A 24990-nucleotide genomic window follows, 5' to 3' on the forward strand; every position below is an offset into this window, starting at 1 on the left:
TCGTTTTAAATAAGCATAATAATAACTTAGCTACGAGACATTAATGTAAAAAGGTTGAACATAACTTACGATGATTAAAAATAGCGTAGCGTTACACGGACAGAATTTCGACTTACACCCTTACAACATTCGCTAACATACCCTTATTATTAGAATTAAAATTAAAATTAAAATATAAATTATATATATATATATAAGTTTTACGTATGATAAGAGAAGAAAAAGATGATATTTTTGATCAGAATTCGGTTGGCTTTATAGCCAGAGTTGAAATTTGGGGCTCCGCGACTCGCGGCAAAATCCCCTTCAAACTCCGCGAGTCGCGGAGATAGAAATTACAGCTCAGTCCTTGGAGTTTTCTCTGCCGACGGTTTTTAATATATATATATAATATATATATATAATTAATATAATTAATTATATATTATATTATATTTATATATATAGTTAACTTGTAATTTTTAGTCCGTTGCGTCGAGCGTTAAGAGTTGACTCTGGTCCCGGTTCCGGATTTTCGAACGTCCTCGCGTACAATTTAATATCTTGTACTTTACGTTTTGAATCTTGTACTCTTGTGATTTCGAGACGTTTCTTATCAATAATTGGAACCTTTTTGATTGTCTTTTGTACTTTTGAGCTTTTTGGTCGTTTGCGTCTTCAATTCGTCGAATCTGTCTTTTGTCTTCACCTTTTATTATTTAAACGAATATCACTTGTAAATAGAACAATTGCAACTAAAAGCTTGTCTTTCTTGAGGAATAATGCTATGAAATATATGTTCGTTTTTAGCATTATCAATGGCCCTCAGGACGATGCTAACAAATTGATTATGTGGTCGAGCCTTGAATCATTTTTAGGTACACGGGATGCGGAATGGGTGCTTTGTGGAGATTTTAATGAGGTAAGATCTCAAGATGAAAGGAAAAATTGTGAATTCATTGAGCGTAGGGCAAAGTGGTTTAATGAGTTCATTGACAAAATGCAACTTATCGATGTCCCATTGGGAGGAAAGAAATTTACGAGAATTTGTGATAATGGGGTGAAGTTTAGTAAACTAGATAGATTTCTTGTGTCCGAAAATTTCTACAACACTTGGGGAAACGTCTCGGCTCTAGCACTTGAAAGAAAGTTATCGGACCATTGTCCTATAGTGTTGAGAGATAGAGAAATTGATTATGGACCAAAACCTACTAAAATCTTTGATGAATGGTTACTTGGAGAAGAGTCAAAGAAGGTTGTTGAAGACGCTTGGAACCGTAGAGTGGATGGGTATAGATACGATTGTATTTTTCGCAATAAGTTAAAAAATGTCAAACTTGCTTTGAAAGAGTGGAGTAAAAGCACTTTTGGGAGTCTCGACAAGGAAATTGAAGAACTCAAGAAAAAGGCTTGTGATTGGGAATTGGTTGCAGAAAGCCGGATTCTAAATGATGAAGAAAGGACTAGTTGGATTGAGGTTAGGAAACAATGGATTGAGAAAGACACGATCAAGATGAATATGGCAAGAGAAAAATCAAGAGTCAAATGGATTCAAGATGGGGATGAAAATACCAAGTTCTTCCATTCGGTTTTCAAAAGAAGACATTCGAGAAAGAACATACGGGGTCTTAATATTAATGGTAATTGGAGTGAGGACCCCATGGAGGTTAAGCTAGCAGCGTTCGATCATTTCAAAACACAATACGAAAAAAAGGATATTAATAAAATGCGTTTTGCAACTCTTGTGAATGAAAACGTCCCTGTTATGGCTTCTGATATTACTGTTGCGTTCAATTCAGCTGGGGGTGGTGATGGGTCTCCTTTGAGAGATGGGATTACGGTCACATAAGGCTATTTAAACTCTTCAGGTACTGCTACAGCCACGGGTACTGCTACAGCTACGGTTTCTGTCTCTGGCACTATTGAGGGGGCTACAACAGAGGCATCTGTTTTCTTCGAAACACCTGGACAGTCCCTTAATCCCCCTGATCATCCTACTGTCTTCGAGCAGCCTGCTATCTCAAAAATCACCGATGAGTCTGCATCTGATCTTGAAGCAAAGTTCACAGAAAAGGAGGTCTTGGAAGCAATTAAAGAATGTGATTGCGCAAAAGCACCGGGCCCCGATAGTTTCAAATTTAAATTCTTTAACTTGAATTGGGACCTCATCAAGAATGATCTCATGAATGCACTACTTCAGTTTTGGGAGAATTGTGAGATTTCGAAGGGGTGTAACGCATCGTTCATTACCTTAGTTCCCAAGAAAAATGATCCGATAGGGCTTAACGATTTTCGTCCCATAAGTCTTATTGGATGCTACTATAAGATCCTTGCGAAGATGCTCTCTATTCGAATTAGAAAAGCATTACCCCCCGTGGTTGGTTTTGAACAAAGTGCGTATCTAAAAGGAAGATTTATCCTCGACGGTTCTCTAGTCGCAAACGAAGCTATTGATTATTTAAAGCGAAAAAGGAAGAAAAGTCTTATTTTTAAAGTTGATTTTGAGAAGGCGTTCGATAGCTTAAGTTGGGACTTTCTATTAGATATGATGCGTATTATGGGGTTTGGTACTCGATGGAGGAAATGGATTCAAGCATGCCTTAAGTCGGCATCGATCTCGATTCTTGTTAACGGGTCTCCTACAGACGAATTCCATATTGAGAGAGGTGTTCGACAAGGAGATCCTCTATCTCCTTTTCTCTTTCTTATTGCGGCGGAAGGCTTGAATTATCTTGTCAAGAAAGCATGTAGGGAAGGTCTTTTTGAGGGTGTTGAGATCGGGAAAGATAAGATCAAACTATCACACTTACAATTTGTGGACGATACAATCTTCATCGGGGAATGGCATAATCAAAACTTTTGCAACTTAATGAAAGTTTTGAAATGCTTTGAAAACTTATCAGGTCTCAAAATTAATTTTCACAAAAATGTGCTATATGGTTTGGGTGTTGCACGTGAAGATGTGGAAAGTCTTGCCTCCCGGGTGGATTGCAAAGTGGGTGATTTACCGTTTCTTTACCTTCGTCTTCCGGTGGTGGTAAACATGAGCAAGGAGCATAATTGGAATCCCGTGATTGAAAAGTTCAACGCTAAGCTCGCCAATTGGAAAGCAAGATCGATTTCATATGGTGGAAGTTTAACGCTTGTTAAATCGGTTCTTAGTAGTTTACCGCTATATTATTTCTCCTTATTTCGTGCCCCTTTAAGTGTTATTAAAAATCTAGAAAGTATTAGGAGAAATTTTTTCTGGGGCGGGACCGGTGAGTGTTCAAAAGTATCTTGGGTAAAATGGGATGAGTGCCTCTTACCTTATGAGGACGGGGGTTTAAACATTGGGTCTTTACGTGGGAAAAATCGTGCTCTTTTGGGAAAGTGGTTTTGGCGAGCTAAAACCGAGCCAAAGACACTTTGGGTTTCTATAATTAAGAGTATTTATGGTTCTAATGGGCTACTTCCCCCTATGTGTGTCTCCGGACCGTTAGGGGTGAGTAGCGTGTGGTCCAATATTTTGCGTGCAGGTGTCATGATAGAGAAGATGGACTCTAATTTCGCTTCGTCCTTTTCAAAGATTATTGGTGACGGTTCGGACACAAGTTTTTGGGAAGATCCATGGGTGTGCGGTATTCCATTGAAGCAAAAATTCACGAGGCTTTATCACTTGGAAGAAGAGCCGGAAGCAAGAGTAATAGATCGGGTTTCTTGGATTGAGAGGAACATGACTTTCAATTTTAGATGGACACGCAATGTTTCGGGTCGTACTTGCAATGATCTCGACTCTCTTATTGCACTACTAAATGCTTATGTGAAACAAGATAAGATTTTGGATTCGTGGTCTTGGGATTTGGCGAATAATGGGATTTTTACCACAAAGAAGTTGGCAAAATTGCTCGATGATAATATTCTTAATAAAAGGATGTTGGTTCGTGAAGAATTTTTGAAGAATCGGTTAACTCCTAGTAAAGTTGCAATTTTCATATGGAGGGCATCAAAAAGGCGGATTCCGGTACGTATCGAACTTGATAAAAGAGGTATAGACTTGGATTCCGTTAGATGTCCTTTATGTGATGATGATGTGGAGACCGTTGAGCATACTTTAATCTTTTGTCGTCATGCAATGGATATTTGGGTTCGGGTTTATAAATGGTGGGGCTTAGGTTCGGTTTCGAACTTAAGTATTGATGAAATCTTTCGTGGAAAATGTAATCAATCCTTATCCCCTCTTTGGTCGAGTATTTGGCAAGCAATTGAATGGAAGTGCGGGTATTTGATTTGGAAAAATAGAAACCAAAAAGTGTTTTCAAACTCTTCATGGAGCGGTTCTACGGGGTTACTAGAGATTCAACTCAAGTCTTTTGAATGGATTTCTAATAGATTGAAGAATAGAAAGTTAGAGTGGTTAGGTTGGATCTCGAATCCACGGTCCTGTCCTGTGTAGCATAGTTTTTTTTTTGTAGTTGCACTCTTCGCAACTTGGTTGTAGTCGAGTTTGTCTTTGTGTGTTCTTACGTTGATCCTATTGTACGGGTTTCCCCCCTTTAGTGGGCTTGTGTTAATCTAATCTTGCTTTTCGAATTTTTTTTATTAAATCTCTAATATGATGATGTCATAAATAAATATTTTCTAAACATAAAAGTAATTCAAAATAAAAAAGAAAAATTTTAAAACATCTTTGATGATGTCATTATTTTATATTAATTTAATCAAAATAATAATATAAAATCTTTTATAAAAGGAAATACAAATCTCCCCTTAATTGTAACACCCATTGAACACATTTACAAATTTTAAAGCATATTGTACAACCTTTATATAATAATTGTATTTTAATTTTCAAAAAACAATTCAAAAGACATTTATTATTACTAATAATTATTATTAAAAATATAAATACTCAACTTTGAGTAAACTTTATTATTATTATTTATTTTTATTATAATAATTATAATTATAATTATAATTATTAGTCGAACGGGTTATTAAAATAAATGACTTTAGCATTTACATTCACTTAATACCTAAAACATGTCATTAAATTGTTTCGTTTAAACAAACCCGTGATTCCACGGGTTATTTCACTAGTTTAATACTAATTCTTGTTTATGACTTTATGTATTATGATGTATTGCTGTTTCTTTGGTCTTCTCATGACGGTTTTTATGTTAAAGTATGAAATATATATAATGTTACACGCATATAATCTTTAGAGTATTATTTGATGCTTAATCGAAATAAGAAATCCTTTATTATGACGATAATAGCTAGAAATTATTATTATTATTTTTTTTTTTACCAAACCTCTAGTTATTACAAATAACTAGGATATTTAAGTTTAAGTAAATATTAAAACACTAAAAATGTAGAATAAAAGGTTATACCTAATCAGTTAAAATTTAAAAATGAACACACCATCATAAACCTACCCCATAAAAATAAGCGTTATTGATATCTCATAACACCCTCTAAATATAAGAAGTCATGACTTAGCTTTTTTAATCATTTTTTCTTATTTAGGATATTTCGTGTATTTATTCGTGTATTTGCGAGGTAGTAGCTCGGTTGCTCTCTTCGCAACCACGCTTCTTTCTGCTCCCTGATTGTTATGGGTGGTTAGTGGCCTTCATAGATTGTCACAGTCACCCAAGTTGTAACTCTCGTGTTTGTTTTAATGCAAGTCGTCTTTCAGAAAAAATAAAAAATAATGTAGAGTTACTATCTTAAAGCAAAACGATTTGGTTAAATTGGGATATGTATGTGTCAATTTTCAATTAGCTAACATGTTAAGAAAATGTAACCTGTTATAATAATAATAATAATATAGATATGGATAGTCAATTTTGGTGTATACATATAGTCAATTTTGGTACACAAAGTATGTATTTTTATATTGAGATTTTAAGCTATAAATACTCATGAATGCAAGCATTAAACTTGCACCATTTCTCACACTTACAAAGTGTTTCTTTCTTTCTCTCCATTATCATCTTTGTTCTTACACTTCATTATTAGTATTCTAAATCAAGAATCAAATCACTAAAGGTAGTTATAAGCCTACTGAATTATAACATCAAGAATCAAACCACTAAAGGTAGTTATAAGCCTACTGAATTATAACATCAAGAATCAAACCACTAAAGGTAGTTATAAGCCTACTGAATTATAACACGTTATCAGCACGATAATCTTAATACTAAATATGGTTGGCTCTGCCACCAAAATGATATATGGTCGGTTATACCACCAAAATGATATATGGTCGGTTATACCACCAAAATGATATATGGTCGGTTATACCACCAGAATGATATAGGTCGGTTATACCACCTGAAAAATATATGGTCGACACTGTCGCCAAATTTTCATTTATGTTTACTAATGTTTATATTTTTATTATATAACATTTATTTATGATTGCTTACACATGGTCGACACTGTCACCTACTTATCATTTATGTTATATTAAATTTATGTTTAATGTTTATATACTTATGAATATAAATTGACTCTAATTTATCATGATGTTTGTTTTAATTTTTGATAATAGAAAATGTCGAATCTGGAAAAGCTTAAATTTACTCCTTTAGAATCAACTGGAAACAACTACATGCCATGGGTTATAAAAGTAAAAATGCATCTTAAATCAATGGGCATTCTTGAAACCATAAATGAAAACAACACTTGTTCTGAAAAAGAACAAGCTACGGCATGTTGCTTTATTCATCAACATATTGATGAATGCTTACAAAATAATTATGTGACTGTAGAAGATCCCCATGTTTTATGGGAAGGTCTCAAAAGCAGATTCAATAATCAAAGAGAAATTTTACTTCCAGCTGCAATGGAACAATGGAGAACATTAAGGTTCCAAGACTTTAAGAAAGTAAATGAATACAGCTCAGCTCTGTATAATACATGTTCACAACTTAAATTCTGTGGACATGAAATTAGTGATGCAGACATGATGGAGAAAACTTTCTCCACAATGAATGCTGCAAACATCACAGTGCAAAGAAATTTGAGAATGCTAAAGTTCAAAACATATCCTGAACTTAATTCATATCTCTTAGTTGCAGAGCAAAATGATGAGCTATTAATGAAAAATCAGCAATCCCGTCCTACTGGTACACTTACAATCCCTGAAGCAAATACTGCAAATAATTATAAACAGGGACAAGGACGCGGGCAAGGTCGTGGTTATAATAACCATCACCATCATCATGCCAAAAGCCATAACTATGGTAGAAACCATCCTTATGGTAATGGTAATGGGCGTGGACGTGGTCGTGGTCGTGGCCGTGGTGGTCAAAGAAATAGTAATCCACGAAAATATAAATATCAACCACAAAACAAGCCCATTAAACAAGATGTTGAAGAAAATTCTTCTAAAAATTCTGAAGAATCTTGCTACAGATGTGGTAGAATGGGCCACTGGACTAATACTTGCCGAACATCTAAACATCTTGTTAAGATGTATCAGGATTCGCTGAAAGGTAAAGAAAAGGAAGTAAATTTTGTGGATAATATTGATCCAACAGTCACTGAGAAACCATCTGATTTATATGAAGATTTCTTGAATGTTTAAGTTGTGTGTCTTTTGAAAAATAAACGATTTAATATCGTCTGTCTTTGTCATTATGTTTGCTAAATGTTTCAGTACTATCTATTTGCGTTTAAAATATTGTGTAATATTAATGTACTCACTATTTATTTCTTATATATGAAGTTCAATATGAATTTTGCTGGAATACAACATCAATCAAGTGGTGGAGATCTCTGTATAGCAGACAGTGGAACTACACACACTATACTTAAATCCGAGAAATATTTTATTGATCTAAAACCAACGGAAGGAACTATACATACAATATCAGGACCTGCTAACTTGATAAAAGGGATAGGAAAGGCAAATTTCATACTACCAAATGGTACAAAATTTTTAATAAATGATGCCTTATTTTCTCCCAAGTCAAGCAGAAATTTATTGAGTTTCTCCGACATATACCTTAACGGGTATGATTATCAGTCAGTGACAACAGAAAATGAGAAATATTTAAGTATCACTGACAAGAGTCATGTGGTTGAAAAACTGCCAAGACTTAGTTCTGGATTACATTATACACATATAAATGTACCAGAAATACATATGGTAGTTAACGAAAAATATATTGATCCTGGTGTATTCAGTTTATGGCATAACAGATTAGGCCATCCAGGATCAACAATGATGAAAAGGATTATTGAATGTACTCATGGACATCCACTAAAGGATAGAAAAATCCATCATGATACAATGGTTCCATGTACATCTTGCTCTCTTGGAAAATTGATAACTAGACCCTCACCACTTAAGGTTGAGAAAGAATCACCAATGTTTCTTGAAAGAATTCAAGGTGATATATGTGGACCAATTCATCCACCATGTGGACCATTTAGATATTTCATGGTTCTAATAGACGCATCTAGCAGATGGTCTCATGTTTGTCTGTTATCAAGCCGTAATGTGGCATTTGCAAAATTTCTTGCCCAAATTATTAAATTGAGAGCTCATTTTCCTGATTACACCATTAAAAGGGTGAGACTTGATAATGCTGGTGAATTTACATCTCAAGCATTTAATGACTATTGCATGTCTATAGGAATTGTTGTTGAACATTCTGTTGCTCATGTGCATACACAAAATGGTTTAGCCGAGTCATTGATTAAACGTTTACAGTTAATCGCTAGACCATTGATAATGAGAACAAAACTCCCTGTATCTATATGGGGTCATGCAATTTTACATGCTGCTGCATTGATTCGCATCAGACCAAGTGCAAGTCATAAATATTCCCCCCTACAACTTGCTTTTGGTCAAGAGCCAAATATTTCCCATCTTAGAACATTTGGTTGTGCAGTGTATGTTCCAATTGCGACACCACAACGTACAAAAATGGGTCCTCAAAGGAGGTTGGGAATATATGTTGGATATGAAACATCTTCAATATTAAGGTATATTGAACCTATGACAGGTGACGTTTTTACAGCACGTTTTGCTGATTGTCATTTTAATGAAACATTGTTCCCTAGATTAGGGGGAGAAATGAAAAATAAAGAAAATGATGTTTCATGGTGTGAACCTCAATTAAAGTATCTTGATCCTCGCACAAAAGAATGCGAGACAGAAGTTCAAAAGATAATGCATATACAAGAACTTGCAAATCAATTGCCTGATGCATTTACAGATACAAAAACGGTGACAAAATCATATATACCAGCAGTAAATACTCCAGCTCGAATTGAAATTCCAAAAGCTGGCAATAACGTCACTCATGAATCTTTGCCACGTCAGAAACGTGGAAGACCAATCGGTTCAAAGGATAAAAATCCTCGAAAAAGAAAATCAGCTGATAATGAAGTAAAAGAAAGTGTTCAAGAAGAACCACAAATCAGTACTCCTACTGCAGAGGAGATTGATGATGTCAATACAGAAATTGCAATCAATTATGCATATTCAAAAATATTATGGAACCGAAATGAAATGAAAAATCTTGATGAGAAATTTTCATTTAATGTTGCATATGACATCATGAATAATGATGATGATCCAGAACCAACATCTATGGTTGAATGTCAAAATAGACATGATTGGGCTCAATGGAAAGAAGCAATACGAGCTGAATTAGAATCACTCAATAAAAGAAAAGTTTTCGGATCCATCATTCTCACTCCTAAAGATGTGAAACTTGTAGGATACAGATGGATTTTTGTCCGAAAAAGAAATGAGAAAAATGAAGTTACAAGGTATAAAGCTAGACTTGTAGCTCAAGGTTTTTCTCAAAGACCGGGAATTGATTATGAAGAAACTTATTCTCCTGTTATGGATGCAATTACTTTTAGGTACTTAATCAGTCTGGCAGTTTCTAAAAATTTAGAAATGCATCTCATGGATGTTGTGACTGCTTATCTATATGGATCACTTGATAGTGATATATATATGAAGTTACCTGAAGGATTTAAGGTACCAGAAGCATCAAATGCAAAACCCAAAGAAATGTATTCGATTAAATTACAAAGATCTTTATATGGGTTAAAACAATCGGGACGTATGTGGTATAACCGATTAAGTGATTACTTGATAAGCAAAGGGTATACAAATAATCTTACTTGCCCTTGTGTTTTCATTAAGAAAACAACATCCGGATATGTGATCATAGCTGTTTATGTTGATGATCTTAACATCATAGGTACAAATAAAGAGATCCATGAAGCCATTCAACTTCTAAAGAAAGAATTTGAAATGAAAGATCTCGGAAAAACCAAGTATTGCCTTGGTTTACAAATTGAGCATATGCCTAATGGTTTACTTGTACATCAAACAACATATACTGAAAAGATTTTGAAACGTTTCAATATGGACAAGGCAAAACCATTAAGTACTCCTATGGTTGTTAGATCACTCAATGTTGAAGCTGATCCATTTCGTCCATGTGAAGATCAAGAAGACATTCTTGGACCAGAAGTACCATATCTTAGTGCAATTGGAGCTCTTATGTATCTTACAAATTGTACAAGACCTGACATTTCTTTTGCAGTTAATTTGTTGGCAAGGTTCAGCTCTGCTCCTACCAAAAGACACTGGAATGGGATCAAACACATATTTCGATACCTTCGAGGAACTACTGATTTAGGATTATTTTATTCTAACGAATCAAAACAAGATTTGGTTGGTTATGCAGATGCAGGTTATTTATCTGATCCACATAAAGCTAAATCTCAAACTGGATATGTATTCCTAAATGGAGGTACTGCAATATCATGGCGTTCTCAAAAACAAACACTTGTTGCTACATCGTCAAATCATGCCGAAGTGATTGCATTACATGAAGCTACTCGAGAATGTTTTTGGTTGAGATCAATGACACAACTCATTACTGATTCTTGTGGACTAGAACGCGATAAAAGTCCAACAACTATCTATGAAGATAATGCAGCTTGCATAGCACAGATGAAAGAAGGGTATATCAAAAGTGACCGAACAAAACACATACCACCTAGATTCTTCTCATACACTCAAAATCTCATTAAGGACAACCAGATTGAAATGAGATATGTGCAATCTAGCAAAACCTCTGCTGATCTTTTCACGAAAGCACTTCCAACTGCTATTTTCAGAACACACGTTCATAACATTGGCATGAGACATGTTCAAAAGATGTAACAGCTGAAGCGATGTCTACTTGAGGGGGAGTCAACTCCATGCTGCACTCTTTTTCCCTTAGCTAAAGTTTTTTCCCACTGGGTTTTCTTTAGCAAGGTTTTTAACGAGGCAGTAATTTATAGTTGATCTTCAACAAAATAAAATTGCTATCCAAGGGGGAGTGTTATAATAATAATAATAATATAGATATGGATAGTCAATTTTGGTGTATACATATAGTCAATTTTGGTACACAAAGTATGTATTTTTATATTGAGATTTTAAGCTATAAATACTCATGAATGCAAGCATTAAACTTGCACCATTTCTCACACTTACAAAGTGTTTCTTTCTTTCTCTCCATTATCATCTTTGTTCTTACACTTCATTATTAGTATTCTAAATCAAGAATCAAATCACTAAAGGTAGTTATAAGCCTACTGAATTATAACATCAAGAATCAAACCACTAAAGGTAGTTATAAGCCTACTGAATTATAACATCAAGAATCAAACCACTAAAGGTAGTTATAAGCCTACTGAATTATAACATAACCCAATTAAGATCCTTATTTATTGACAATAAAAATAGAAAATATAGATTAAAAAATGAAAACGGTTGCCAAAAACGAGTGCAAGATAGATGCACACATATTAGTCCGTAAAAAAAGAGTAGCGTCATTACTCATTCAAGTGCACATCCACAGCCCTATCACAATTTTATTTCATAGATGCTTGTATAATCTTTATTTTAAATTTTAATGTTAATGTTAATGTTATGTTAAGTGTATGAGTATGACCCGAAACTCGTCGTCGTCGTCGTCGTCGTCGTCGTCGTTATTATTATTATTATTATATTTATATTTATTATTGTATTTATAATTGGTTTGGTATAACATCATAGTGGGTGGACATTACTACCTTTGAATTTTGTAATATTGAAATGAAAGATGATAAACAACTGTTAATCTACATAATGCTTATGCATAACTATAAGATCATCAGACTTCTAACAGCCCAGTCCATAAAACATTTAAAGATTAAATTTTTATTACTTCTATATTACAGGCTTACAGCTATGATTATTGACTACAATATTTATGTATCTTAACAAAATCATAATTAATCAGTCTTCTCATGGGTCTCTGCTCATTCCTCTGCATCTCTTCAACACACAGCACAAATTAGCTCATGGCTAAGTAGACTTGACTTCAGAACATTATTGCAACTGATAACAAACTTGTGAACGTTGTTCATATGATCCAAGTAATATATAAGTATATAAATCAAACTTTCAATCGAGCAATTGTACGTCTTTAGTCCTGATCGATTCTACTAGATGAGGCACGAGATCGGGCAGTCTGTTATGGAGAACGATGATGAAGTCATCAATGGCAACATAGGTTCCTCGAAGGGTCTCTTCATCCATCCTCAAACCAGGTTCCTCTTAAGTTCTATTACAAACAATATAACTTACTTTTATAATAGTCATTAGTTATATTACATAATTTCGCAATATTATAACGCAGATGGTACAGAGTTTGGGAGAAATTCATATTATTATGGGCGATTTACTCATCTTTTTTCACACCCATTGAATTCGGGTTCTTCAGAGGACTACCTCGACACCTTTATTTACTAGACACACTTGGTCAGCTGGCTTTTTTCATTGACGTTTTTCTTCAGTTCTTTGTAGCTTACAGAGACAACGAGACCGAGAACATAATCTCTAACCGAAACCTCATTGCTCTTCGGTCAGTTTTTCAACAACCAAATGACAATTAACTAACAATTAAACCCAAATAAATTGTCATAAACTTCATCAATCTTAACTTTCTTGTTGCAGGTGATGGAAAACCGTGTGTACTTTTCAAAGAGATTAACGCAGCGGATAGTTAAAATAAACTTATTTTACATTACAAAACATACACACGATTAACGGTTCCATTAGATCCAGTTACACCACTAATAATTGTCAAAATATATAAATTCACAAAGTGAGTAAACGATATACCTTTCCTGAAAAACGGATTGTAGGAGAGAAACTTACGATCAATAGTATGACCGTCTCTTTGGATAGTCCACACTACACTTCAAACGACTGTCAATGGATGCTAGCCCAAAACCCAAGTAACAATTAATCAACTCTTGATTAATTGTCTAAAACTTTCAAAGACAATAATACTTCGTATGAATGAATGATATTGAAAAAGAATAAAAGGAAGTGATGCTTTTTTTTCTTCTTGTGCCAAAATATCACCAGAGAGTTTTTTTGGGTCAAATTCCCTTTTGAATGAAGTATATTTATTTTTCAGTTTCGTTACCCTATGTGTTTTTCTCTGCACATATTTAAGGACATATGTATATAATATAGTATATAGAAAATAGATATAATAATAATAGTTAACCACTCCATGAACCAACTTCATAAAACCAATTTCATTTTAATCATGCACAACCACTACATCACTAGTTGGTATTTGTTGACTCTCTCTTTTTAATCATGTACAACCACGACATCACTAGTTGCCATAATAATGATTCATTTTACTTTATCCTTTTTTTTTTGCTTTCACTTTTCCTTATTTAAAAGAAGTATTTGTTCCGTTACTTGAGTAATATATATACATTATATATATTGTATTTGACGTCTAGGTGTATATGTGTGTGACCCCGAATGCTCAAATAGATTTAGCCATATAGTTATATGTTGTACCTTGCACATTAATCCTACAGACTCCCACTTGTGTATGGTACAACAACAAGTAACTATACAAACAATGGATACCGTCTAGCAACAGGTCATTGTCCCTAAATTCATGTGAGGGTAGTTTCTCAGAACTGCTTGTAGTAAGTGTTAAATGTCATTCGTCATTTTGTTTCAGATACCTTAGTTAAACTTGAAATATGGATCATCGGTCATTCTCATTTGTTTAACAATTTTATTTCTCGATCTTAGAATTGAATTAGATCACCAAATTAATTAAGTATCATCTTAATTACATCTGGGTGCGGCCACACAAATATCTTATTCATTCATCGAGGAGCTCAAAAGTATCTAACTCCAAATATTTTGGAGGAACAAATCCTATATTGTATACACGTGTCTCTCACGAGCTTTACATTATACCCAATAATGGCCTTTATTACAGCCTTATTCAGGACAGCATTTAACCATATCAAAGTACAATATTTCACACATCAAAACCGGCGTGCATCTCAAGTCTAAGGACATAAAAACATAATCACTAAAAGATTCACTACTGACAACCATCCATGTAGTGATATCTCGGTTGGGTCATTCCAATATTCATCATCAATGAATACATATGAATTTTGGTCTCTACAAGTTAACTATTTATCATCAATAAATATAAACCAAAACTTCATATTAATCTTAATTCATGTTATTCCCATAACATGATCGATTATGGAGATTTTGAATAATCAACAATTACTCATGGATTAAACATGCTAATATAGAACATAGTGATATAAATGAAAATGATCATACCATCAATATATCAATTCATTATGATAAAACTGTTTAATGTTCCAAAAATATCCAAATACTAAATTACAAATTAAAAAGATCAGCAGCATAACGAAGTCCAATACTACTAGCATGATCATCATGCTTGTTGTGTGTCATGGGCTTCGTGAACGGGTCAGCCACATTATCATCTGTATGAACCTTAAGAATACTAATATCATTCCTCTCAACGACTTCTTGAATGTAGTCAAACTTTCGAAGAATGTGTCTGCTACCTTTACGTACACGTGATTCTTTCGCAAGTATAATAGCACTTGAATTATCACAGTACATTTCCATAGGGGATTCAATGCTGGGAACTACTCCGAGTTCAGCAATAAACTTCCTAATCCAGACAGCTTCTTGAGCAGCTTCTGAGGCAGCAATGTATTCTGCTTCCGTTGTAGACTGTGCAACTGTGGTCTGCTTTGAGCTTCTCCAATCAACTGCCCCGCCATTCATGACAAAGACATACCCTGACTGGGATCGGGAATCATCTCGATCAGTTTGGAAGCTAGCATCTGTATAACATCTAATACTCAACTCTTCTTCCAAACCACCGTAAACCAAGAACATATCTTTAGTTCTCCGCAAATACTTAAGAATGCTCTTAACAGCAATCCAATGTTCTTCACCTGGATTCTGTTGATAACGACTCGTCAAACTCAAAGCTAACGAGACATCAGGTCTAGTACATAACATAGCATACATAATGGATCCTATAGCCGAAGCATAAGGAACACATTTCATTCGTCTTATCTCATCAGGTGTGATAGGACTTTGAGACTTGCTCAAGGTTATGCCCTTTTGCATGGGCAATGCTCCGCGCTTGGAGTTTTGCATGTTAAATCTTCGTAAGATTTTGTCAATGTATGTACTTTGACTCAAACCAATAAGCCTTTTGGATCTATTTCTATAGATCCTGATTCCTAAAATATACTTAGCTTCTCCAAGATCTTTCATGGCAAAACATTTTCCAAGCCAAGATTTGACATCTTGCAAAGTTGGAATGTCATTTCCAATAAGTAGTATGTCATCAACATACAAGATCAAGAAGACAACTTTGCTCCCACTAGCTCTAATGTAAACACAGGGCTCATCTTGGTTTTGAGAAAAACCAAACTCTTTGATTTTCTGATCAAACTTAAGATTCCAGCTCCTGGATGCTTGCTTTAATCCATAAATGGATTTTAGAAGCTTGCATACTTTATTAGGATGCTTTGGATTTACAAACCCTTCCGGCTGAACCATATATACGTCCTCACTTAGGTCGCCATTTAGGAAAGCGGTTTTCACATCCATTTGCCATATTTCATAATTATGAAATGCTGCTATGGCAATAAGTATCCTAATTGACTTAATGCTCGCGACTGGTGAATAAGTTTCCTCATAATCAATTCCTTGAGTTTGAGTATAACCTTTTGCCACCAATCGAGCCTTAAAAGTGTTTACATTACCGTCCATGTCAGCCTTCTTCTTGTAGACCCATTTACACCCAACTGGTTTACAATTGGGTGGAAGATCAATCAAGTCCCATACTTGATTTTCTTTCATGGACTGCATCTCTGTATTCATAGCATCTCCCCATTTTTCAGATTCTAAACCTGATATGGCCTCACGGTAGCTAGAGGGTTCATCATAATCCCCTAGATGAGATTCATCTGAATTAATCAGAAGATTTAACTTCTCAGGTCGATGAGGAGTTCTACTAGATCTACGAATTATAGGTGCAACACGTTCTGGCTCATCAACAATGTGCTCAGCTTCAACGTGTGGATAACTAGTGCCTTCAAAAGGTATGTTACCTTGTGATTCTTGAATTTCTTCAAGATCTACTTTACTCCCACTGACTTCTTGTAAGAGAAGATCTCTTTCAAAGAATTCAGCAAACCGAGCAGTAAACACTTTGTTTTCAGCTTGGTAGTAAAAGTAGTAACCCATTGTTTCCTTTGGGTATCCCACAAAGTGACATTTGATACCTCTGGGTTCTAACTTGTTTGAAGTGTCACGTTTCACATACGCTTCACAACCCCAGACTTTCAAATAAGACAACTTAGGACTCTTTCCATGCCATAACTCATATGGTGTCTTATCTACCTTCTTGGTTGGAACCATATTGAGTATGCGTGCAGCAGACTCTAATGCATAACCCCAAAAAGACATCGGTAGAGTAGTTAGACTCATCATAGATCGAACCATATCAAGTAAAGTTCGATTCCTCCGCTCCGACACACCATTGTGCTGTGGTGTATAAGGTGGAGTGAATTGTGAGACAATCCCACAATTCTTCAGGTGGTCCAAAAACTCTTGACACATATATTCCCCTCCCCGATCAGAACGAAGGGCTTTAATGGTCTTTCCAAGTTGATTCTCTACTTCATTTTGGAAGATTTTGAACGTTTCAAAAACTTCATGTTTATGTTTCAGCAAGTAAACATAACCATATCTACTATAATCATCAGTAAATGTAACGAAGTATGTTTCACCATTTCTAGACATAGTTCTAAAAGGGCCACATACATCAGTATGTATTAGTCCTAAAAGATCTTTAGCTCTTTCACCTAAACCGGAGAAAGGAGCCTTTGTCATCTTTCCACATAAACATGACTCGCATACATCAAATGACTCAGAGCCAGTTGATTCCAAAATCCCATCAGATTGGAGTTTTGAAATGCGTTGTTTGTTTATATGACCAAGACAACAATGCCATAGATAGGTATTATTCAAGTCTTTCTTGACTCGTTTGGCAGTACATGTATATACAGAATTATTATTTGAAATTACACCATGCATATCAATTTCAAAAATACCATCACGTGGAATAGCATTAAAATAAAATACATTATTCTTAGAAACTGAAATACCAAAGTGCGTAAATGTAAGTTCAAAACCAACATTTTTCAAAAGAGAAACTGAAATTACATTGCTCGTAATACTAGGAGCATAATGACATTGTTCCAACAAAATAATAAGACCACTAGGTAGAGTAAGCTCATAGGTGCCAATAGCTTCGACTGCAGCTCGAGCCCCATTGCTCATTCTTAAGTCTAGTGTGTTGTTCTTCAGTCTCTTACTTCTTCTCATTCCCTGCATATTGTTACAGATGTGAGTACCACAACCAGTATCAAAAATCCAGGAATCACTAGAAAAAGTATATAACTGTATATGAAATATACCTGATTTGCTAGTCTGGCCAGCTTTGCCTTTTCTCAACTCAGATAGGTAGGAAGGACAGTTCCTCCTCCAGTGGCCAACTTTTGCACAGTGGAAACATTCGGCGTCTTTCATTGGGTTTTCTTTCTTGGGAGGTGGTGGAATCTTTTTCTTAGCAATTGACTTGCCTTTTCCTTTTCTCCAAGTTTTTGGCTTATTCTTTCTCACTCTACCTTCCCTAATCATAAGGACACCTGGATTGGAAACCTTATATGGAATATCCTGTTCAGCAGTTTTGAGCATCGAGTGCACCTCTGCCAGAGATTTCTCCCAACCTTGCATATTGTAATTCATCACAAATTGGTGATACGATTTTGGTAGTGAAACCAAAACCGTGTTCACGGCCAAGTTAGGCGGCAAGGTAGTTCCAAGTTTTTCCAATCGGTCAATGTAGCTTTTCATTTTTAAGACATGAGAACTCACTGATTGACCCTCCTCCATTTTGCATGTTTGAAGAAGCTTATAAGTTTCATATAACTCTTGACTAGCCTGTTTCTGAAACATATTTTTCAGCTCAGTCATCATATCATATGCTGTACGATCTTCCATTTCCTTTTGGAGGTCAGAAGTCATACTAGCAAGCATGATTAAAGCTATCTTCTCTTGCTCATCAAACAACTTCTGATAAGCATTCTTTTGACCAGCAGTAGCTGTCTCAGGAGGAGCTTCGGGAAAGGATTCTTCAATTTTGTTCAACTTCCCTTCAAATTTGAGAACAATTCTCAGGTTGCGGTGCCAATCGAGAAAGTTTGAACCATTAAGTTTCTCCTTCTCCAACAAAGAACGGAGGTTGATTTGGTTTACATTTTGATTGTTTGACATCTACAAGAGAACAAGATTCAATTTTAGTATTTTTGATATTGTACTTTAATAAATTAATTACCCAAGTTTTAATATATTTAAAAACAATTAATTTACGAAAGCCTAAGATCCACATAGAGGTTCCATAACTACATCTGTTGATCAGCTAGCAGTTATAGAGTCTACTGGTAGGTAGCGAGTACCAATTGCATCACAGATGCAACTCTTAGATCTTTATGGGACCCTGAGATATGTGTAGTCTAACAAACCACTATTATCTATTGGCATGTTTGTCCCATCCTTGCCTCGATCTCAGGTCTCACCGTGAATACGATTAAGTCGTCCAATTTGGAAACAGTGAAAATTCAGCCTAGTCTCACTCGTAACTGAAAATCCACCTCGTGGCTATAATTCGATTAGGTCTCACCGTAATCAAAAAATAACGAGGAGTGTTTGCAAGCTCATTGGATGGCATGACTTAAATTTGACGGGTATTTTAAAAATGTTTGTGTTAACGAATAATGCATGCACACAAGATTCGCTAGAATTTGTTAAAAAACATTTTAACCAATTTTATATATGTCGATCGTGTTTATGCGTCAAGTTTGTTATTTTATTTTATATAAAAAAAATAACAAATACACATTGTGTATCATTTTAAAACATTTTTAAAAGATGTTGCTCATATATATTATTTGAGTTTCAAAAAATATTTAACTTTAAACTCGTTAGAGTTTAACTTTTTAAAATCATCAATTTTAACCTTTGAAACTCGTTACTAGTTTTATTTGATGTTTTCATCAAAAAACATTTAGCATATATTATAATCAACAATTAAATATAAATGCGTAAAAATAAAACACAACCATACCATGCATCACACACACATAGCCTAGCCCAAAAATCCTATGCTTGATCCCATGAGCCGACATGGGATCAAGAGGTCAAACTAAGGGTAATATCGTAGCTCCCACTTGATTCAAGAATCAAGTGAAAACTTGACAAACGCCATTGTTGTCAACTTGACCTGTTCGCCATCTTCTAAGCCAAAAGCATGTTGTATTTTATCTTCAATCTTCATCTTGTTACATTTATTTAAATTTGAAAATACAACTAAACTAGTACTTTTACAAATTGAAATAAACTTAAATACAATACTATGAAAATGGAAAATAAATATAATACAATTTTGGCTTCAAAATGGCCTTATAATACAAATAATCAACATGACACAATATTGCTGTAATCAACAATCACAACAATCATACATAGGCCGGGGCATTATGGGCTATGTGTGCAATCACAATTCTAATAACTACATTATTAAAAACTACATATGGCTTGTCCATGGTTACAATGCATGTGTACAACCATGGAATGAAATAAACAACAATTATTCAAGCCATAATAAATAAATTCAAAATTTATAACAGTGATATTTTTCAGATCTTATTTGTGCGTCATGAGATTTAATTTAAAACAAACATGTTGAAATTATAAAAAAAAAGTTTTTACTTTTTACCATCTCACAAAACTAGATCTGAGAAAATCACGTGACAATTAAAATGGTGTAAAAGCGGCTCGAATACCACTGATGGAAAACCGTGTGTACTTTTCAAAGAGATTAACGCAGCGGTTAGTTAAAATAAACTTATTTTACATTACAAAACATACACACGATTAACGGTTCCATTAGATCCAGTTACACCACTAATAATTGTCAAAATATATAAATTCACAAAGTGAGTAAACGATATACCTTTCCTGAAAAACGGATTGTAGGAGAGAAACTTACGATCAATAGTATGACCTTCTCTTTGGATAGTCCACACTACACTTCAAACGACTGTCAATGGATGCTAGCCCAAAACCCAAGTAACAATTAATCAACTCTTGATTAATTGTCTAAAACTGTGACGACCCGGAAATTTCTGACCAAATTTAAACTTTATCTTATTATGTTTCTGATACGATAAGCATAGTCTGAAATGTTGAGTCTCGAAATTTTTGAACGGTTTACATAAATTCATTTAACCTTTGACTAGGGCCGACGATTCACGAACAATTGTTTGAAAATATATAATATGTAAAAGAAAATAAATATATGTATACATAATAATCTGAATCAATAAAATACAATTAAATCATTTGAATTGAAGATGTAAAGTAATATACAGAATAATTAAAATGCTATTAAAATGAATATATATATATATATATATAAATGAATTCAATACATATGTAATGTTACTGAAATATATATATAATTATTAAAGATTCAATGATTAGTAAATATGATAAAAATTTATAAATTGCAGTATACTAAATAAATTACAAGTTTGAACATATTTGTTACATTAATATTATTAACGTTATCTTCATTGTAAATGTTAATATCAATATTTGTATTATTATTATTATTTTGTAACATCGATATATTAGAAGTAATTACAAATTAAAATATAGTTAATAATAGTATTACTATTAATTCCATTATGATCAAAAATAGATATTAATATTAAAATCAGAATTATTAATCTTACTAAATAACATATCGATATAAAGTTCGATACATTTAATTTATTATATAAATGTTATCAGTATTATTATTATCATTACTTTTATCATTATTTTTATTACTATTAGTATTAGTGTTGTTATTATTTTTGATAATATTAAAAGTATTATTATTACAATATATTTATTAATTATTAATTAAATATTATATATATAAAAAAAAAGTCGTGTATCTGTTGCATATCACTGTCTCCCTTTTTATTTTTTTCCCGATTTTATACATGCTTGTGATTTGTTGTCGAGGATATCAGTTATAAAATAATTGACCCCTTTTTTCTTCTCCATTATCAATATCAATTATAACTGAAGTGCTATGTTTTTATCTGATAAAATTAATAGCCAAATTATATATCTGTCGAGTACCTCTGTTCGCCTTATTTTTTTTTTTTCAAAAGCTCAAAGTCGAATTTATCTTCAAAATCTAATAATGCAAAGATGTTAGGAATGATTTAACTAAACTCTCTGTAAGTTTTCACGTTTCAATTCTCTCTATTGATTAACAATTTTCAAGTCAAAGTTATTTTTCAAAAAGTCAAACTTTTGTTCTTGAGCCAAATTCGAGTTTTCTGTTTCGATTTGATTTAAATTGATGTTTCCAATAGTTTCTAATATTTATTTGTAATGTGTTTTGTGTTATGATCTTTGGCTAATACACTCTCGAAATCGAAAACAAATTTTTTTTTTGTTACATAACAGCGACAGCAGCAGCTTCATTCGAAGCTGTATAATTTTTTTTTTCTTCTTTTATCTTCAAGTGTTTATAAAATTTAAATAATGATTACAAGCGTTTATTTTTTTTATGAAATCCGAAAATCAACTCTTTTTTTTTTTTGTAACTGAGTTGATCCCTGGCCAGCAAAGTTAAAGAAGAAGAAGAAATATAGAAGTTGAAACAATTCGGGTTATAAGAAATTGGGAGGGTTATAATTCAAAAAAATGGCGACAGTGCAGTGGTTTAGGAGTGTTTGATGGGAAGGAGAGGTCTCGGGTTCGAGTCCCGCTTGGTGCGTCTTGGTGCATTTCTTTTTCAAAAAGGGTATAAACATTTATTTATCATCTTTGTTATAATTATAATAATTATTATTATTATTACTACTATTACTATTGTTGTTATACTTATTATTGTTATGGTTGCTATTATTATTATTATTATTATTATTATTATTATTATTATTATTATTATTATCATTATTGCTATGTTATTTTTAATATTACTTACTAGTATTAGTATGTTACTAATTATTATCATTTATTAATAATATTAGTATTAACACTATTATTATTATTATTGGTATTATCATTATTGTATCATTATTATTAGTATTAATTATTATGATTAAGATGAAATGTCCCGTTCTTATTGATTAAAAACGTTCCATATTAATTGATTTCGTTGCGAGGTTTTGACCTCTATATGAGACGTTTTTCAAAGACTGCATTCATTTTTAAAACAAACCATAACCTTTATTTCATAAATAAAGGTTTAAAAAGCTTTACGTAGATTATCAAATAATGATAATCTAAAATATCCTGTTTACACACGACCAGTACATAATGGTTTACAATACAAATATGTTACAACAAAATAAGTTTCTTGAATGCAGTTTTTACACAATATCATACAAGCATGGACTCCAAATCTCGTCCTTATTTAAGTATGCGACAGCGGAAGCTCTTAATAATCACCTGAGAATAAACATGCTTAAAACGTCAACAAAAATGTTGGTGAGTTATAGGTTTAACCTATATATATCAAATCATAATAATAGACCACAAGATTTCATATTTCAATACACATCCCATACATAGAGATAAAAATCATTCATATGGTGAACACCTGGTAACCGACATTAACACGATGCATATATAAGAATATCCCCATCATTCCGGGACACCCTTCGGATATGATATAAATTTCGAAGTACTAAAGCATCCGGTACTTTGGATGGGGTTTGTTAAGCCCAATAGATCTATCTTTAGGATTCGCGTCAATTAGGGTGTCTGTTCCCAAATTCTTAGATTACCAGACTTAATAAAAAGGGGCATATTCGATTTCGATAATTCAACCATAGAATGTAGTTTCACGTACTTGTGTCTATTTTGTAAATCATTTATAAAACCTGCATGTATTCTCATCCCAAAAATATTAGATTTTAAAAGTGGGACTATAACTCACTTTCGCAGATTTTTACTTCGTCGGGAAGTAAGACTTGGCCACTGGTTGATTCACGAACCTATAACAATATATACATATACATATATATCAAAGTATGTTCAAAATATATTTACAACACTTTTAATATATTTTGATGTTTTAAGTTTATTAAGTCAGCTGTCCTCGTTAGTAACCTACAACTAGTTGTCCACAGTTAGATGTACAGAAATAAATCGATAAATATTATCTTGAATCAATCCACGACCCAGTGTATACGTATCTCAGTATTGATCACAACTCAAACTATATATATTTTGGAATCAACCTCAACCCTGTATAGCTAACTCCAACATTCACATATAGAGTGTCTATGGTTGTTCCGAAATATATATAGATGTGTCGACATGATAGGTCGAAACATTGTATACGTGTCTATGGTATCTCAAGATTACATAATATATAATACAAGTTGATTAAGTTATGGTTGGAATAGATTTGTTACCAATTTTCACGTAGCTAAAATGAGAAAAATTATCCAATCTTGTTTTACCCATAACTTCTTCATTTTAAATCCGTTTTGAGTGAATCAAATTGCTATGGTTTCATATTGAACTCTATTTTATGAATCTAAACAAAAAAAGTATAGGTTTCTAGTCGGAAAAATAAGTTACAAGTCGTTTTTGTAAAGGTAGTCATTTCAGTCGAAAGAACGACGTCTAGATGACCATTTTAGAAAACATACTTCCACTTTGAGTTTAACCATAATTTTTGGATATAGTTTCATGTTCATAATAAAAATCATTTTCTCAGAATAACAACTTTTAAATCAAAGTTTATCATAGTTTTTAATTAACTAACCCAAAACAGCCCGCGGTGTTACTACGACGGCGTAAATCCGGTTTTACGGTGTTTTTCGTGTTTCCAGGTTTTAAATCATTAAGTTAGCATATCATATAGATATAGAACATGTGTTTAGTTGATTTTAAAAGTCAAGTTAGAAGGATTAACTTTTGTTTGCGAACAAGTTTAGAATTAACTAAACTATGTTCTAGTGATTACAAGTTTAAACCTTCGAATAAGATAGCTTTATATGTATGAATCGAATGATGTTATGAACATCATTACTACCTTAAGTTCCTTGGATGAACCTACTGGAAAAGCGAAAAATGGATCTAGCTTCAATGGATCCTTGGATGGCTCAAAGTTCTTGAAGCAAAATCATGACACGAAAACAAGTTCAAGTAAGATCATCACTTGAAATAAGATTGTTATAGTTATAGAAATTGAACCAAAGTTTGAATATGATTATTACCTTGTATTAGAATGATAACCTACTGTAAGAAACAAAGATTTCTTGAGGTTGGATGATCATCTTACAAGATTGGAAGTGAGCTAGCAAACTTGAAAGTATTCTTGATTTTATGAAACTAGAACTTTTGGAATTTATGAAGAACACTTAGAACTTGAAGATAGAACTTGAGAGAGATCAATTAGATGAAGAAAATTGAAGAATGAAAGTGTTTGTAGGTGTTTTTGGTCGTTGGTGTATGGATTAGATATA

The 24990-nt window shown here is 33.4% G+C and overlaps 1 pseudogene; it reads left to right on the forward strand.

Annotated features, from left to right (window-relative positions):
* Positions 1-12490: 12490 nt before the first annotated feature.
* LOC139900307 (potassium channel SKOR-like) overlaps positions 12491-24990 on the forward strand; it is a 60188-nt pseudogene continuing 47688 nt past the window's right edge.

The sequence above is a fragment of the Rutidosis leptorrhynchoides genome, chromosome 3 (genome assembly GCF_046630445.1).
Source record: "Rutidosis leptorrhynchoides isolate AG116_Rl617_1_P2 chromosome 3, CSIRO_AGI_Rlap_v1, whole genome shotgun sequence".
Taxonomy (NCBI): domain Eukaryota; kingdom Viridiplantae; phylum Streptophyta; class Magnoliopsida; order Asterales; family Asteraceae; genus Rutidosis; species Rutidosis leptorrhynchoides.